General features: G+C 35.4%; 1 protein-coding gene and 1 pseudogene across 2 annotated transcripts in view; both read left to right on the forward strand.

The window, feature by feature from the left end:
- The window catches only part of LOC140515413 (uncharacterized), a 145,596-nt gene that overhangs the window by 86,041 nt on the left and 39,605 nt on the right, over positions 1-19,950 (forward strand). The gene's annotated exons all lie outside the window — the stretch shown is intronic.
- LOC140515412 (eIF5-mimic protein 2 pseudogene) lies at positions 599-18,259 on the forward strand (annotated as a pseudogene).

Consider the following 19,950-nt stretch of genomic DNA (forward strand, 5'->3'; position numbering starts at 1 on the left):
TAGGGAAATTGGTCTATAATTTCTTTCTCTGTTTTGTCTTTTCCTGGTTTGGGTATCAAAACCATATTTGTATCATAGAAAGAATTTGGGAGGACTCCTTCTTCCCCAATTTTCAAAAATAGTGTATGTAGTATTGGAATTAACTGTTCTTTAAATGTTTGATAGAATTCACTTGTGAATGCATCTGGCCCTGGAGATTTTTTCCTAGGGAGTTCATTGATGGCTTGTTCAATTTCTTTTTCTGAGATGGAGTTGTTTAAGTATTCAACTTCCTCTTCTGTTAATGTGGGCAATTTGTATTTTCTAAAATATTCATCCATCTCGTTTAGATTATCGAATTTGTGGGCATAAAGCTGGGCAAAGTAGTTTCTAATTAATGTTTTAATTTCCTCCTCATTGGAGGTGAGTTCACCCCTTTCATTTTTAATATCAGTAATTTAATTTTCTTCTTTCTTTTTTTTAATCAAATTTACCAAAGCTTTATCAATTTTATTAGTTTTTTCATAAAACCAAATATTGGTTTTATTTATTAATTCAATAGTTTTCTTAATTTCAATTTTATTAATCTCTCCTTTGGTTTTCAGTATTTCTAATTTGGTATTTACTTGGGGATTTTCAAATTGTTCTTTTTAAAGCTTTTTGAGCTGTATGCCCATTTCATTGATCTCTTCTTCCTCTATTTTATTCAAGTAGGCATTCAAAGATATAAAGCTTCCCCTAAGAACTGCTTTTGCAGTGTCTCATAAGATTTGATGGGTTGTCTCATTATTGTCATTATCTTGAATGAAGCTGTTGATTGTTTCTATGATTTGTTGTTTAACTCACTCATTCTTTAGGATTAGATTATTTAGTTTCCAATGAATTTTTTGTTTATCATTCCATGGCCTTTTATTACGTATAATTTTTATTGCATTAGGATCCAAGAAGGATGCATGAACAATCTCTGACTTACTGCACTGGATTGTGAGGTTTTCGAGTCATAGAACATGGTCAATGTTTGTATATGTCCCACGTACCACTGAGGAAAAGATATATTTCTTTCTAGCCCCATTCAATTTTCTCCAGACCTCTATCATATCTACCTTATTCAGTGTTTTATTCACCTCCTTAACTTCTTTCTTATTTACTTCAAGGTCAGATTCATGAAGTTCAGAGAGGGGGAGCTGGAGGTCTCCCACTAGTATAGTTTTGCTCTCTATTTCTTGCTGTTACTCCCTAAACTTCTCCTCTAAGAATTTGGATGCTATATCACTTGGAGCAAATATGTTTGGTGATGATATTGCTTCTTTGTCTATAGTGCCTTTTAGGGGGATATGCTTTCCTTCCTTATCTCTTTTGATTAGATCTATTTCTGTCTTTGCTTTGTCTAAGATTAGGATCGCTACTCCTGCTTTTCTTACATCAGCCGAAGCACAATATATTCTGCTCCAACCTTTTATTTACCCTGAGTGTATCTGCGTGTAAACACATTTCAAATGTGTTTCTTGTAAACAACATATTGTTGGATTATGGTTTTCAGTCCATTCTGCTATCTGTCTCCATTTTATGGGAGAGTTGATCCTTTTCACATTCACAGTTACGATTACTATCTGTATCTTTCCCTCCATCCTCTTTCCCACCTTTTGTGCTTTTAGTTCTCCCTTCTCCCTTTTCCTCCACAATAGAGTTTTAATTTTTGACTCCCACCTCCCCCATTCTGCCTTTCCTTCTTTCAGCCCCCATCCCTTTGATGCTAGCAATTGTAATCCCACTTCTGGAACTAATGAATGATTCTAGTGTGACTGAAGATACTTGGACAGGACTAGATTCCCATACAAGGAGAGTAAAAAGGAAAATTCTTGCCAGGTGGGAGAAATTTCTTATACAAAATTAACGGGTGAAGAAAGAGCAACATATTTTTAACTGCATGATCAGCTGGGTGACACAATTAATAGAATGTGGGCCTGAAGTCAGAAAGAGTCATTTTCTTGAGTTCAAATGTAGTCTCAGACATTTAATAGCTCTGTGACCCTGTGCAAGTCATTTAACCCTTTTTGCCTCAGTTCCTCATCTGTAAAATGTAGCTAGAGGAGGAAATTGCAAACCACTCTAGTATCTTTGCCAGGAAAACCCCAAATGGGGTCATGAAGCATCAGACACAACTGAACAACAATAACATGTGGCAAGACCAAATTACACTCAGTGGGTAGCTTTCCTCCTCCATTGCTGCTCTACCATCGTCAAGAGAACATTGTGAATATCCACAACATTTTGAGTAAGTTTCCTGGGGGAGAAGGGTAGAGCCAAGATGGCAGAGTGAAAGCAGGGACTTCCTTGAGTTCTTAAAACCCAACCAAATACCTGTAAATAGTGACTAAACAAATTCTAGAGCAACAGACAGAGTCACGCAAATTCCTAGCCAAGATAGCCTGGAAATCCAACAGGAAAGGCCTGATGCATCAGTTTGAGAGATGAGCACAGTCCAGTGTGGGCTGCCCTGGCCCTAGCAAACCTAGAGATGGCCTTGGAGGACTGAATCATTGGCAGCTGTGGTGATTACCAGACTTTTCAACCCACAAATGCCGAAAACAACTTAGAAGGGTCAATAAGAAAGGTCTGTCAGACCTGAGTGAGAGGACCATGGTCTGGCCCTAACCCCAGGGTGGTGGCAGCAGCAGTGGTGGCTCTGGCTGCTTCCAGAGCTCTTGGCCCATAGAGGGTGGGGGATCAAGTAACTGCAGGGATCTCTTTTTTCACACTGATTCTCTTGCTTTGCCCTTGCTTGAATCTTGGTTACAGTCCTAGGTGGCTGTCCTGGGGCAAGGAGGAGCTCTGGCATGGCAGAGATTGTGGGTGGCGGTGGGAGGCAATGTTCCTCACAGTTCCAAGGGAGAAAAGAGTCCTTGTGGTCACTCAAAGACCAGGGCATAGACCAGGAGGGTAAAAACCTCTCCTTTGATCATACAGTCTTGGAAGAACTAAAAATTTACAGGCCCCTAGAAATGTCTCTGAAAACGACTGCACAGAACTCCTGAAGCTTAGGACATTACACTCTCATTTCTGGAAGCAGAATCCTACCTTCATAAACAGCTGAAATGTCAAGCCATTAACCGAGAAAATGAGCAAACAGCAGGAAAAAAATAATACTATAGAATTTTACTTGGGTGACAAGGAAGATAAAAAAACACAACCAGAAAAAGACAACAAATTCAAAGCTCCTACACTGAAAGCATTCAAGAAAAGAATGAATTGGTCTTAGTCCATGGACGAACTCAAAAAGGATATTGAAAATTGAGTAAGAGAAGTAAAGGAAAAATTGGATAGAGAAATGAGAGTGATGCAAGGAAATCATGAAAAATGAGTCAACAGCATATTAAAGGAGACCTCCCAAAAATACTGAAGAAAAAAACACCTTAAAAATAGACTAATCCAAATGGAAAAGGAGGTCCAAAAATTCATTGAAGAAAATCCTTAAAAACTGGAATCGAGTGACTCTATGAGAATCAAGAATTTATAAAACAAAACCAAAAGAATGGAAAAAAAATAGAAGAGAATGTGAAATGTCTCATTAGAAAAACAACTGAACTGGAAAATAAATGCAGGAGAGAGAATTCCGAAATTATTGGACTACCTGAAAGCCATGATCAAAAAAAGCCTAGACATCATCTTTCAAGAAATTATCAAGGAAAACTGCCCTGATATTCTAGAACCAAAGGGTAAAACAGAAATTGAAAGATTGTGCCGATCACCTCCTGAGATTCTGAAAGGAAAACTCCTAGGAATATTGTAGCCAAATTCCAGAGTTCCCAGGTCAAGAGGAAAATATTGCAAGCAGTTAGAAAGAAACACTTCATATATTGTGGGAACACAATCAGGACAACACGGTATTTAGTAGCTTCCACATTAAGGGAATGGAGGGCCTGGAATATGGTATTCCAGAAGTCAAAGGCTCTAGGATTAAAACCAGCAAAACTGAGTATAATGCCTCAGGGGGAAAAATGATCGTTCAGTGAAACAGAGGACTTTCAGGCATTCTTAAAAAAACAAAACAAAACAAAACGGAACTGAATAGAAAATAGAAAAAACCAGGAAAAAGAAGTCTTAAGAGACTTCTTAAAGTTGAACTGTTTACATTCCTACATGGAAAGGTGGCATTTGTGACTCATGAGACCTTTCTCAGTATTAGGGTCGTTGGAGGGAAAAATATATCTACATACATATACACACATATACATATATACATAGATATTTACACACATACATATATACATACATATATGTATATATAGATAGAGAGCGCAGGGTGAGTTGAATATGAACTGATAATTTCTAAAACATAAAATTAAGGGTTTAGAGTGGAATATCTTGGGAGAAAGAGAACAGGAGATGTAGAATGGAGTAAGTTACCTAGCATAAAAGAGGCAAGAAAAAGCTTTTACAGTGGAGGTGAAGAGGGGGGAGGTGAGAGGGAATGAATGAAACTTACTCGATCAGATTTGAATGAGGGAAGGTATAACATACACCCTCAATTGGATATGCAAATCTATCTTACCCTACATGTGAAGAATTGTTTTTGCATGCAACTGAGAAATAAGATATATAGGCAATGGGGTATAGAAAGCTATCTTGCTCTATATTTAAATAGAAGGGGAAGGGGATAAGAGAAGGGAGGGCAGATTGGGAGAAGGGGTAATCAGAATGCACGCTGTCTTTAGGTAGGGGGAGGGGAGAGATGGGGGAAATTTTGGAACTCTAAATCTTGTTGAAGAGAATGTTGAAAACTTATAATTAATTAACTAATTTTAAAACAAAAATAATATTCCTGTGGTGAATTCATAGGTGGACATGGACAAATGTAATATAGGTTCAGCAGGCACGGATGAATTGTAGACTGCATCACTGGGAGAAATATCCATGTTGATAAAATCACACATTCTTTGATATATTTAAATGAGACCAGTTTGGATGGATAAGGGAGTTGAGTTGTTGACTATTCAGTGATAAGTCTAGAAAGACAGATTAATTGGCTTAAGGGCTTTCTTTTTTAAAATATTTATTTATTTTTTTTGGTGTTCAACATTCATTTCCACAAGATTTTGAGTTCCAAATTTTTGCCCCATCTCTCCCCTTCCCCCAACCCAAAACACCGTGCCTTCTGATTACCCCTTCCCCCAATCTACCCTCCCTTCTATCACACATCTCTTTTCCCTTATCCCCATCTTCTCTCTTTTCTTGTAGGGCAAGATAGATTTCTATACCCCATTACCTGTATATCTTATTTCCCAGTTGCATGCAAAAACAATTCTTCACATTGGTTCCTAATACTTTGAGTACCAACTTCTCTCCCTTCCTCCCTTCCTCCCTTTCCACCTATCCCCACTGAGAAGGAAAGCAATTCAATATAGGATGTATATGTACAGTGTTGCAAAAAGACTTCCACTATAATCATGTTGTGAAAGACTAACTATATTTCCTTTCATCTTATCCTGGCGCTATGTACCTTATTCTCTCCTTTGACCTTGTCCCTCCCCAGAAGTGTTTGCTTCTAATTACTCCCTTCTCTCACTTGCCCTCCCCTCTATCATCCCTCCACCCTACTTCTCCCCTACGTTCCTGTAGTGTAAGATAGATATTCATACTAAATTGAGTGTACCTGTTATTCCCTTGGCTTAAGAACTTTCAAGGGAAAGACTTAAATCCCATGCTAATGAGTTAGAATTTTGTCTTGTTTACAATAAATGGCATTTTGATGCAGTGGAAAATTTTACCGAGAATGTGACATAGAACAAAACAATTTGGAATTAGAAGAGTTTTTATGGGCATGTACGTCAATATCCTTACATGACAGATAAAAAAAAATTCAGGCACTAGTTATTAATTAAGGAACTCTATTTAAAATTGTCTGAATAACAATGTTTTTTGACCTTTAGAATTTCACTGAGAATAGATTATTCAGGCAGATTATGGAAATGCTTCTCTGGAAAACTTTAAAAGCAGAATGGAGTTTTCTCAATCTCCGTGTTTGCTTATTTTACAGTAAGGTGTATTATTGTTATTATTATGACTATTATTATTAAAAACAATTACTTTAATAGTGAGATGAACTTGGAATCTCTAATAGTACTATGATTTTCTTTTACTTTTTTCTTTTAATATGCGTTTTTCTTAATTAAAATCTATTTTAGCTTCACTCATAAGTGAAGTAAAGTATTATTCAGTATTTTTTCTTCTTATGTTCTCAGCTTTAAGTGGGTTAAATGAAGTGAATATATCTCTAGCAGAATACTACCAACACAAAATGCCCATTGGTTTTTAACCCTGAAATTGGAGAGCCTTGTTGCTCTTATTTTACAGGTGAGATACCCATGATGTGTTCTTGACTTCATTAGAACCTCTGCTCTTTGTACATTTTTTGCCTTTTACTAAAAGAATCCTTACTTTTTATTTCACAAATTGAGTTTCCATTTGACACGGCTTTTCTCTTCATTTCTTCTAAGAATATTCAGATAACATTTCCTTTTCTTAGGTAAATTTGTTGAGTATTAATTAAGTATTTTTTTTTCTTTCTAGAACCTCTGTTAATACCTGTGAACTTCTGCTAAACTATGTTGTTCTTTACCTTTTTGTGGAGCTTTTGTCCATCTGGTGAACTATATGGATTCCACAGAATAATGATTTTAAATACATAAAATGATATATGTAAGATGACAAAGGAAAGCAATTATATTTAAATAGTTATTAAAATAATAACTTCATCCGTACCAGGTTAAGAACCTTTGTCTTAATCCCTTACTTAGGGGTAAGTTTCAGTTGAAAGACTAGCCAAATTCAGTTCCTTGTAGTTTAATTACCTGTAGTCATCTTTTATAAATGCTGTTTTGCAAATCTTCAGGAAAGTAAAATAATAAAAAAGTGACTAAACAAAGAAGCAAAAAAAAAAAAAAAGACAAAAAGAAAAAGAATCTGCAGTGGGGGAAAGATAATACTCCAAAGGATATTTGAATTTAGGAATGAGTTTGCTTACTATTATTTGATACCATCATTTTGTTTGTGTCACATAAAACAGTACCTGAGATCAATGATAATAAAAGTAAATTATTGTGAATAGATTATCTTATTTATAATTTTTATCAAACTTAAAAATCTTAGCTACAGTTTAACATTCATTTAGTAGGTGAATTGTGTATATAACATTTATCTTACGTTTATCTGCCTTCCCAAAAAAGCTGATAGTCCCCTAAGAGTTAATGACTGTCCAAAGGGCAGCCAGGTGGCATTCATAGCATTCCGGGCTTGAAGTCAGGAAGACTCATCTTCCTGAATTCAAATCTGGCCTCAGACACTTTAGCAGCTATGTGACCCTGTTTTTCTCAGTATCCTCATCTGTAAAATGAGCTGGAGAGAGAAATGGCAAATCATTCCAGTATCTTTGCCAGAAAAACCCCAAATGGAGTCATGAAGTGTCAGAAATGATTGAAAAATGAATGAAAAATAACAAATTACTTTCATCCAGCAGCAATGAGAAAAACCAAATAAGTGTACAATAAACACAGAAGACTAAGTTACATATTTGTAACACGTTGAAAAAAAACATTTTGCCACAGACGTACTTACATTTTTTATGCTAAATCTAGATGGTGGTAATTGGTATCGTGCTTTAGTAAAGGAAATACTATCAAATGCAACTGTTAAAGTGCACTTTGTGGATTATGGAAACATTCAAAAAGTTACTACAGATAAACTTAGAAAGCTGTCATCCAAATTATTAAAACTTCTATTTCAAGGAATCTGGTGCTGGGTAGTAGGTATGTTGGGGAATATAAAATTATTTTAATAATAAAAATAGTTAGAAAGCTATGACTATTAAACAGTATTAAATATAAGGGCATCACATTTAATTTTGTTGTTGTTCAGATGCTTCCATTACAATGGAAAATACTACTTCCCGTCATGAAATCTTGGGAAATAAATGTTTTACAAGGACTCAAATAGTCACACCAGCTCCTAAAGAAATTTTGGGTTTTCTCCCCTCCTTCGTTTCTGGTGTCTTTTATGAATAATCAAAAGCAGCAAAGGCCAACGCTATCAGGCCAGAGTTTTAAAACTAGAAAAAGAGATGAAAAAGACAGGTTTAACCCAACTCAGTTTCAGGACTTTATTATTCAAGGTTTAACTGAAACTGGCACTGATTTGGAAGCAGTAGCAAAAATTCTTGATGCTTCTAGGGAAAAACTTGATTATTCCTGATATGCACAAACACTCTTTGACATTCTAGTGGCTGATGACATGCTGGACCCAGGTGGTACACTAGCAGATGCACAGAGATATCTGTGTGTTTGCAGTACAAGAAGAACTAGAGACCATGCAAGCTTTTGCTCAGGTATTCAGCAAGTTAATCAGACGATACAATATCTTCACATGGGATTTGAGGATGAAATTAAAACGCTGCTGCTATTCCTGAAAGGTTGTTAGAGTCTGAGAGGAACAAACTGGTCATGTTGACTGGGGTTCTTCTGATCAATGGGACCCTTAATCCATCCATACTTAACAGCCCTTATAATGAGAATTTGGTTCAAGGAGGCGTTTCAGCGGCCTTTTCTGTAAAGCTGGTTAAATTATGGATAAATGAAAAAGATGTCAATGCAGTAGCTGCTAGTCTTGGAAAAGTCAGCGTGGACAACAGACTGGTGGAACTTTTTCCTGGTAAGCAACAAGGTGTTGAGCGCTTCACAAAATATTTTACCAAAGTCCATCTAAAAGAACTTTCTGAGTATGTTCGGAACCAACAAATCATAGGAACTCTTAAAGAGCTACAGGAAGAACTTCCAGAACAGATGTCACGTGGTGTTCCATTTAAGGATATAATTTTGTATGTCAAGGAGGAGATGAAGAAAAACAACATCTCAGAAGAGATCGTTATAGGCACAGTCTGGTCAAGTGTAATGAGCACTGTGAAATGGAACAAAAAGGACGAGCTGTAGTAGAGTCAGCAAACATTTGAAGCAATATAGCCCTCTACTTGCTGCCTTTGCTACTCAAGGTCGGTCTGAGCTGATTCCTCTACTGAAGATTCAGGAGTACTGTTCTGGCAACATTCACTTCATGAAAGCCTTCCAGAATATCGTGGTGCTTTTATATAAAGCTGAAGTCCTGAGTGAAGAGCCCATTTTGAAGTGATATAAGGATGCACATCTTCCAAAGGGGAAAGGTATCTTGCTTGAGCAAATGAAAAAATTTGTAGACTGGCTCAAGAATCTGAAGGTGAAGAGGAAGAAGACAACTGAATTGTGAAACTACAAGCTCAGTAAAGCAAACAGGAGTTATAGATAAAATGTCATGTCTCGTGTCTTTTTGATTCTTACATCTTCCTACCTCCCTGTTTCACGTGTGACAGAAGGACTTTCATGGCAAATTTATTTTATCTGCTTTCTGTTTATTGAAAAATGTTGGGTTTAGTTTTTAAAGCCATGTTTTAAGTAGCTACAGGTGCTATAGATTTAAATCTAATGTTGCATTAATCTTTTCAATTATCTTCTACCTCCTGTGTTTTCTATTGTAACAATATAATTTAAGGCCTTCCACGATGAATAGTTCATTTTATCTGTGGGTTTGCTATAAACAGTTTACAAGACATGATTTGATTTAAAACAATTTGTTCTGGAAATTCTGTTTGCAAATTAAACTGTACAAGCATCCAAATCAAAAGGCAACATGAAATGGTGTTCAGAGCCCCATTCATCAGATGATAATCTACATAAAATGTCAGGTTAATTTCTGAACATTGATTCTAAGGTAATTGGCTTACTTATTGTTGATACTACTAAAAAGTATTTCTGTTAACACTTATTTTTGACATTATTAAACCTTAATCAAAGGGTTTCCAAGTAGCCTACACCTAAAATTTCTATTACCCTTGCTCCCTGGTTTCTCATATGTAAGTAAAGGAATTAGTGGGAAACAATTCAGAAAAATTAAGGCAGCACAAGTGATCAGGGAGGTGGAAAGAAGAAAATTCAGATCCCTCCACCGCATACGTTTCTGCATTCAGTGTTTTAGCCAATAAGAATAGGTGAGCATCTCTTGTGCCACTACCTCCAGGTCCGTTTACAAATGTGTTATTAAAACAGTTATGCCATTCACAGTATCTTGCACTCTAGAGAACTATAAGTTCATAGGAGAGGAATCATTAGAGGGAGTGCATGTAATGAAATGAGGAATATCCTAACCCAGTAAAATGCTTAATATGTTAAGTGACCACTGTGTTCTAGCGTACAAAGAGCCCCTTTGGATTTCCAAGCATAACTGTCAGATCTCTCCTCCTGCCGGTTGTATTGAAATGCAGGGATAGGACACTACCTGGCCATACTGGACTGGACTGTCTTCATTCTCTAGCATATACAGGGATGATATAAGCACTTGCCTAGTATCTACCCTATTGCCATGTTCTTCTTGCCACAAGTCAAAAAAGTTTCTTTCCAGGTCTCAATCTTTTTATAATGATGACTCACCTTCTTACTTTATCTTTGCTGATAATTTGTCTATATACCTAGCCATAGCCATTAGAAGAGAAGGTGATTGTTGCCTCATTTTTGGCAGCTAAATTTTGTGGTAGGGAAAAAAGATTTTAAAAGATCATTTTCAAATAAGGTGTTCTTAACTAAAGATGGAAACAGTGTCACCAGGACGTCAGGAAAATGTGCCCTTTCTTAGCATGTGTCATTAAGAGCCAAGAATTTGGTATTTAAAATTAAAAGTATACCTTGAGCAAATGAAGTGTAATATAATTTGAAACTATATAAGGAAGATCATTGTAACTGACAGTCCTGTTAGTGGAGTGAATGTTAACTTTTCATATGTAGATATTATGTATCTATCTAGTAGGTTTCTACTGTAGTGATCTGATTCTTTTGCAATTTGTAGTCCTAAATATTTCTTTCAACTTTAAAAAAAAAGTAATTTTGAATAAGCTGAATAATTTAAAATTATTTGGGAAGAAGATTAAATAATATCAAATTTAACCATAAAAAATGAAAAAGTGCCCTTTGACTACTGTAGCTATAATAATTTTAAAACTTTTTTAAATCTTTGCCACCATGACTTAGTAACATTGTGGTACTTCTTGAAGCAATGTTTTTAACTTCTGAAAGGAATTTCTAAAGTAGGAAGATCCTAAAGCACAACTCCATTTTTTAGTTTTAAAAATGTGTTAAAGTACCAAAGACCTTAAGCAGGACGTATGATATACTAATAGATGATTAGAGACATTTCCTCCTGGAAATTCTATTAAAGAAATTGTTGTTCTCCAGATATAAAACCTAGAAGCAGGTATTGGAGACAAGAAGCCATAGTAAGATTTCAGATATGTTTTACAGGGATCAAACTTCAGGCTAAAGTAGTGGATCTCAGAGACGGTGGTGCTGGAGTTGAACTCACTGAACTTTCTACTGATTATCCAACAATTATAAGTGATATACTTACTGATGAACATTTGGTTTTAAAAGATGAATCACCATGTAAAAATAAACACCATGATAAATCTGTTAGTCAAACTGACTTACCATTTCATACTGATGTTCTTCAAGGTAAGATTTCATTTTAATGTTAATTTGTTGTAATAAAACATTTTGTTATAAATGCAGATTTTACGATTTCCTCTTCCAACTCACCATAATTTTCCAACAGCAATTTAATTCAGTGAACATCTGTTGAGTATATATTGTACATAAATATCTGTTCTTTCTTCAGTTTAGAATCTTGCATAAAATTTTTCAGAAAATGAATCATGCATTAGGTCCAAGCCTCAGTGATTTTGTCAGTACCTATTAACTGTTGAAATAATGTAAGAAACCGCTTCATTGAAAACTAATATTATATACAGGGGAGCTGGGTGACTCAGTGGATAGAGGGTTGGATTTGACATCAAGAAGACTTCGGTTCAAATCTGGTCTCAGACACTTGCTAATTGTATGACTATAGGCAAGTTACTTAGCCTTGTTTGCCTCAATTTCCTCATCTGTAAAATGAGCTGGAGAAGGAATGGCAAACCACCCCAGTATCTTTGCCCAAGAAAATCCTCAATAGGGCCACCAAGATTTGGACACAACTGAACAACAACAAGAATATTATATACATTTCTAATGGAACTTCCCTTACAGGTATGATAATAGCTCACATTTTTTTTTTATACAGCACTTGAAAATACACACACATAACAACAACAACACTGTGAAGCAGGTAGGTTAGGGACAGGGACTAAACTTGAGATTTCATTGTTACAGGGAACTCCCTGGTAAGGCAATTTCCTCTATTTATGAAGGTTGGTATCTTGTCTGCAACTGAAGAGTCCTATAGAGTTCAACACAGAGAGCTTGAATGACTTTCCTTTGGTCACGCAGTTAGTGTCAGTATTAGAATCAGAACCCAGGTCTTCCTGACTTCAAGGCTACTTCTGTAGCCACTCAGTTACAATGACTTGGAGATGACAAATCAGATATTATCTCCCCTTGCTGGTTAAGGAGATAGAGATTCCAAAAGGCTAAATGATTTGTTTATGGTCATCATAGCACGTATCACTCAGAATTTTAAAACAATTCCTCCCAAAATTCCTCCCAACTCCAGGTCCAGCATTTTACTAAGCCATGCTGTTTCTTGTCTCATGTTATTTTGTGCAGTAGATCTGATACTGAAAAGTTTCTATTGATGAAATTTTTAGAAGATCTAATCGTATTTTAAATATACCTCGGAATTTGATATTTATAGATATTGTATTGTAATCTATAGATTATTCTATAAAATACTCACATAATTTTTGTAATGTCCTGATTTTTATGGATTGAGTTGGCTATATTAGGTATGCCTGTGTTTTAAATTTTCCCAATCTTTTCTCTAGTTTGAATTTAAAAGTATGTAATTACTTTCTGTTCTGCCATTTGCCTCTGGGTATAATGTTGGCTGAAGCTTTTCACTATTCTAGATGGTGGCTATTTTCTATTGTATTCATATATCCTCTGAAGACCAAAATTCTGGTTTCCTTCAAAACTTAGCTCAAAGCCCTTTCTGTTCCTCGTCCCCCTATCACCTTATATATATTTTGTATATGCTTATGATTACATGTTGTCTCCTCTGATAGAATATAAACTTCTTGAAGACAGATTATATCAAGTCAAACATGCAAGTATTTTCTGTAGCTACTCTGTGCCAAGTGCTGTGCTAAGTTCTGGGGCTATCAAGAAAGGCAAAAGAAAGCCAAAATAATTTCTTATTTCAAGGAGTCTAATAGAGGAGAAAACATGTACACAACTTGTACAAAAAAGATATATGCACAGGATAAATTGAACATAATTCCAGAGGTAAGGCACTAACATCAAGCGGTTGTCAGGAAAGGCTTCTTGCAAAGATGGAAGTGTAACTGAGACTTGAAGGAAGCCAGGAGGTGGACACAAGGAGAGAGCGTTCCAGGCCTGGGAAACACTATTGAATATGTAAAGCTGAGAAATGAAATGCCTTGTGTGAAGAACCTTAAGGAATATTAAGGCTAGTATCACTAGATCCCAAAATATATGGTGGGGAGTAAGGTGTAAAAAGGCTGTAAAGGTAGGAAGGAACCAAATTTTGGAGGACTTTGAAAGATGAGGATTTTACATTTTACTTTGGAAGGCATAATAGAGAACCAGGAGTTTATTGAATAGTCAGATGACATGGTCAGACGTGTGTCTTAGGACGAGCAATCTGACAGCTGAATGAAAGATGGACTAGAGTAGGGAGCCATTTGAGTCCAGGAGACTACCTAGAAGGCCCTTGAAATTGTCCTGTGTGAGGACATTCAGATTTGCACTATGGTGATTGTCATGTCATATTGATGTCACTAAGTTTCAAACAGAAATATTTGGCAACTGATTGGATATGGAAGATGAGAAAGAATTTTCAGCAAAGGATGACCCTAGATTGCAAGCCTGGGTAACTAAGAGAATTGTTGTACCCTTGACTGTGGCAGCAAAGTTGGGGAAAAGGGACAGTTTGCCGGGAAAGATATTAAGGTATCTGAGGGACATCCATTTCAAAATGTCCAGTGAGCAGCCAGAGATGTGATACTGAGAGGTTAGGGATAGATAAATAGATATTTCCGTTTTGTCTTGTCATGCACAATGTCTGACACCTAGCAGATACTTAATCGGTCTTTGATCCCTACCACTCCTACCTCTTATGGAAGACTGTCAACTTTTTCTTCCCCTATAAATTTCAATATCTCCTTGTCTGCTGGCTCCTGCTCCAATGACAAATAGGACTGCGTCTCCCCCAACCATAAGAAACTCTTATTTGACTTACTCTTCTTAAATACTATGTATCTCCCCTTCACAACCCATCTAGAGCAGTTATCTTAACTTGAATTTCACTACTTTTCCTCATTTCTTTCGTTTCTTATACTGAACTTAAACACATGAAAAATTAGCATTTTCATATTTACAATAAAGCACAAAAAAGATTGCATTTAAAAACTGTGGATCTCTACTTCATGTTGATGATTAAAAATTTTATGTAATGAATTCAATTCATTATTTTCAAACTTTCCCGTTTGTATACTCTGAACTTCATTTCCCTTTTCCCTAGCATTTAAAAATGTTTCAATGGTCTTATTCTTTTCCCTCTTCACTTTTGCTAACCCTTCCCCTCCACTATTAAAAACAGGGAGAAAAGCGCCTTGCAACAAATAACTATAGTCAAGCAAATCAAATCCACATCCTGATTATGTTTGAAAATATATGATTTTTCTGCAGGGTCCATCACCTCTGTCACCAGTGGCATAACGTACTTCCACATGGGCCCTCTGGGCACATGGTGTTGGGGATGGCTTTGATCATATTCTTTAAGACTTTCAAAATAAATCGTTTTGTACTTTTATGAATTGTTCTCGTTCTGCTCACTTCACTCAGCATCAGATCAAACAAGTCTGCCCAGGTTTCCTAGGTTTCTTACAGGGCAATAATGCTCCATTACATTCATATACCACAGTTTATTCAATCATTCCTTAATTGATAATCATCCTCTTAGTTTCCAGTTCTTTGCTTTTCCTCCTCCTTTTAATTCTATTCTCCCTTTGGGATCAGGACATTTGTTTTGCCTGTAACTCTTCTATCCCTGGTATCAGCCTCCCTCTCAATAACTTCCATGCCATTCCTGACATATTTCCCTGTTAATGTCTTTTCTACACCAAAGTCTGTGAGTCTGTTCAATCCTCATTTTTCCAATTCACAATTTCTTTTTCCTTGTGCATCCCAATTATGAAGAGTATCAATTTCCCCTTCATTTTTCCTCCTTTATTTGCCAGTATATTCCCTTTGCCATTCTTTCTCTTTCCCTTTTGAAAATCTTCAAAATAGAATCTACCCCTACATTGTCTTTATTTAAATCCAATAACTTTTAAAAATTGTATTTCATTTTTTTTCCAGAAGCAAAAATGTGTGTTCTTACTCTAACCACCTTCTCAGATTGCACTGAGACAGAACAAAAAAAATCCCTATTTCAACTATGTATGCTGAAGCAAAACTAAACCCGTGGTGATCATATAAAAAAAAAAAAAGTCTTATTCTGTGCTGACTCTTTAATCCTCTTTCAGAAAGTTGGAAGCATGCTTTATCATTTGTCCTCTGGAATTGTGATTGGTCATTATACTGATCAGAATTCCTGAGGCTTTCATAGTTGTATGTTTTTCATATTATTATCATTGTACCAATTATATTGGTACTCTTCAGTTTACTCTGCATCAGATTATATGTCTTCCCAAGTTTCTCTGAAATCATTTCTTAGATTATTGTTTACAGCACCAATAACGTTCATTTACCTTTACATACCATATATCCTTCCATAGTGTTCTCCTTTCGTTTCAACTCTTGTTTTGTCTCCTCTGGAAATTCTAGCTGAATTTGTGCCTACGCTGTTTGGCGGAGTTTAGGTGTTGCTTGTAGATGTTTGAAATCATTCTATTCTTCGATGTTTGTGTCTTGAATATCCCTAATATCATAATAGCTGTTTTTGATGGGATTCTTTTTTTTGTTTTCTCATTCTTCTAGCCCACTTTATGTTACTGTCACGCTCCACATACTTCTAGAGGGAAGCTTAGGATTAGTCCTATAGCTCCTTTCTTGGGGTACTGAATGTTTGTGATTCTTGATGCCCCAGCAGCTCATGCTGAGGAACTGAAAGCTTTCAGTACTTCCAAAGTGGTATGACCCAAAGAAATGTTTAATTGATAACCCGTTGGTCTAAATTTTGCAAGTTCCTTACCGTAGTTTGAGTCTCAGTTACTGTAAATAAACTGATGTTGAATTGTCAGCTAGCTAGGAAGCTACTGGTTCCGAGTGACAGAGCTGAAATTTCCCCTTGGGTCTAAGATTCTTGCCCCGCTTTTTCACCGTCAGGCTTCAGATTGGGCTAAACGTTGAAACAGATTTCACTCTGCTCCTGTGGTCTTGATCTTCACCACTCCTGCTTGCTTCTGATCTTGTTCCTCTTTCAGCCCTAGGACCTACTACCACTTCCTGAGACTATGAGTTGTTTTTTTTTTGTTTTTTTTTTTTTTTACTTAATGCTCACAAGTAAAGGTCATTATTTTTTGATATCACAATTATAAATCCAGGTATATAAAATTAGACTGGGTCATAGCACAAAATTTTTTGAGAAGAGTCAGATTTATTTTTAATATTCTCTTAAATAGGAAAATAGTACATAGAGGCAGTTTTATAAACCCAGCGGAAAATATGTCAATTTATTTTAGCGATCATCAGTAGATTCAGAAAATTACCGAGATTTCATCACATTTGTAATCAGTGTTATGCTTCGCACAATAAGACAATGTAGAAATGTTGTCATTTTTGTCACCTATTATAACTAATTTTTTCCAGGAATAATAGAATTGGATGGGGGATGGTCTCCATTAGTAACAGAGCAATTAAAAAAAAAAACTCGTGCTGAATCAGAATGTCACGGTTTTAGTAAAAGGAACCATAAAGATCGTCCATGCAGTGTCTGTTGAAAAACATTCTGAAAATAGTACTATTAACATAGCTAATGAGCTAGCTATGAAAGTTCTGGCAAATCACATCACAACTAAAAATCAAAGTGTTTTGAATAAAGGTAATTTTTCCCAAAACTACAAACTGTACTTTTAGATTCATTTCTTAGTAAAATTCAGTTGAATACCTCTCAGAACTTTTTTTAAAAATATAGAACTAGTTGAAGTGGAAGATGTATTTATGTTCAGAGTATTTGATTTTTGTTATTATAGCACATTTTATTGGTTTGCTAATAGTTTCCTGTATTTCTGGTATTTCCCGATAGGACAGATTAATTGTTGTTGCTTAGAGGTAAGAAAACAAGTAAGTCAAATCTCATTAAAGTGATAAAGAACTTCACAAATTTTGAGTAATATAATTTTGTCTTTTATACCCATAGGTGGAAAAACATGAACAAATACTACTCTTCCTTTTAAATAACCCAACAAATCAAGATAAATTTACTGAAATGAAAAGGTTGCTGAAAAGTTATGTATGTTAAATGAAATGTAATTTATTTTTTGTACCTGCTGGATAAAATCATATTGAATTGTGTCGTTTGAATATATCATAATGAATAACGTTTTGAAATAACTTTATTCTAAAGCCTTATTACCTAGAATCTGGTTTCAGGTTATCTTAATTTTTATGCAGTGATATCTGTTACAATTAACTACTGCTCCTGACAATCCTATGCAAGAGAAATTAATATTGTAGCAGATAGAATTTACTTATTTAAAAGCGGGCAGGTAGCATGTATTTCCTATCAAAACAAATCCATTTCTGGCTTCATTGACTCAGGTTTAATAAATCTATATATCTGGGCACTTAATAAATGTTAGTTGAATAGTGTGGTAGAAGTTTCCCATCATTTTTGTTTTCTGGCTTTCTTTGTTGTATTTTCTTTTTCAGGAAAACTCTCCAAATTCTTAACCAATCTAGTAGATGACTAATGAAAGATAAATCGTATTTTAGGATTTCGGGTTTTTTTTTCTTGAGATTATAGGATCACAGATTTAACTTAATTAAGGGTTTTCTGTCTTTAAAAAAATACATATTGACTTCTGTAGAGTTGTAAAATTTATCCTTTGTTTAGATACTTGTAACTCAGATACACATTAAAAATCAAAGCCAGCATCATGAACAATACTGTTGATCCATATGAACATGGTTGGTAAGAACATAACTGTTTTGCCACTAAATCAGAGTAAAACTTTAAGCAAGTCATGCAACTTTGCTGTGCCTCAGTCTTCTCAACTGTAAAATGTGCCTGTCTCACAGGGGGATTGTGAGGATGAATTTTTAAACAATCTATTTAGGTGATAAATGGTGTGTATTTTCAATTTTGCTCATCCCTATAAAGGCAGCCCTTTGACAGGACTGGTAGATCAACAAGAGGTCTGTGAATGGAATAATATTTTTCAGTACATCAAAAGAGCTGTGATTTCGTAAGTGTGGGTACCCATATCATTCAACTACTTCATGTTTAGTAGATGGTTTCATGACTTGCTGTGGCCAAAAAGCTCATCACCTGGTGGCTGGTTTTCTGATGATGAGCCTTCCAAAACTTAACTAGGCTGGGCCTCCTGGTGATGACATGATATCACAGGGCCTGAACTGGAAGCCTTTCCAACTTGGTTGTAAGACCTACCAGAGCTTGCACTCTGCTGACATAACTTTCAGGAATCTAGGACACGTCTGTGACATGATGCAGCATGGAAGTGGGACTTTAATGGAGAATGCCTCTCCTTATTCATTGAATACATCTAGGATTTCATCTGCACACTGGGTGCAATATTAGAATAACTTTTTTAGAAGAGATGAATGTTAGGATATGAAATCAAACTCTGTCTTATGCAATATGTATACTTAATTGCTCAAATATACTTTCTCCTTTCTACACAATTCATTATTTTTTTCAATCTTCCAAAACATACCTTCAGGAGGTATGACTGAAAGGTTTAAAATATATTATGAATGTTTTCTAACCATTGGAGATATTTGTGAACTTGTGTCACAGTGTATTCTATATTTTGGGGTGGAGGGTGATAAAGAATTTCAGTAATAATGTTTACTTCAGTTGAGAATAACTTTTACAAATGTTTCATTTTTGTTTCAACCTTTTCATTCAAATAATTAACCAAAACAAGAGAGTGCTGTGATGATTAGGACACAAATGATACTGAAACCTGCATGTCATCTCTTAGAACTGGTGGAACTTTGACTGTGAATATGCATACCAACATAAAATGTATTTTCTTTTGTTTAATCATGTGGAAAGTGGAAACTTCTATTGCATATAAAATATAAAGCCATAGTGATGGTATAATGGAATTATTTTCTAACTGCATGACAGACCTGTCAAATGATAGAAGCTGCTTCACTTAGACAAAACTGATTCTGTTCAGGGGTGCTTATTTATGCTGAAAATATGGTGGAAATTAGAATTTGAATTGGTCTTAGAGCACAGAATTAGAATTATTCTTAAAGACAGAATTAGAAATAAAGATGTAGGGAACAGAATTAGAAATAAAATCTTAGAACACACAATTGGAATTAAAATCCTAGAAAGCAGATTTAGAATTGAAGCCTTAGAAGACACAATTGGAATTAAAATCTATAAACACAAAATTAGAATTAAAGTCTTGGAATACAGATTTAGAACTTGTCTTAAAATACAGAATTTGAATTAGTCTTAGAATGCAGAATTACAACTAATATCATAGAACACAAAATTAGGATTAAAGTTTTAAAACACAGATTTAGAACTGCAATCTTAGAAGACAAAATTAGAACTGGTCTTAGAACACAGAATTAGAATGAAAACCTTAGAACACAGAATTAGATGTAGTCTAAAAACGCAAAATTATGCTTACAGTCTTAGAAGTTAGCATTACAATAGATCTTAGAACCTAGAATTAAA

The sequence above is a fragment of the Notamacropus eugenii genome, chromosome X (genome assembly GCF_028372415.1).
Source record: "Notamacropus eugenii isolate mMacEug1 chromosome X, mMacEug1.pri_v2, whole genome shotgun sequence".
Lineage (NCBI taxonomy): Eukaryota > Metazoa > Chordata > Mammalia > Diprotodontia > Macropodidae > Notamacropus > Notamacropus eugenii.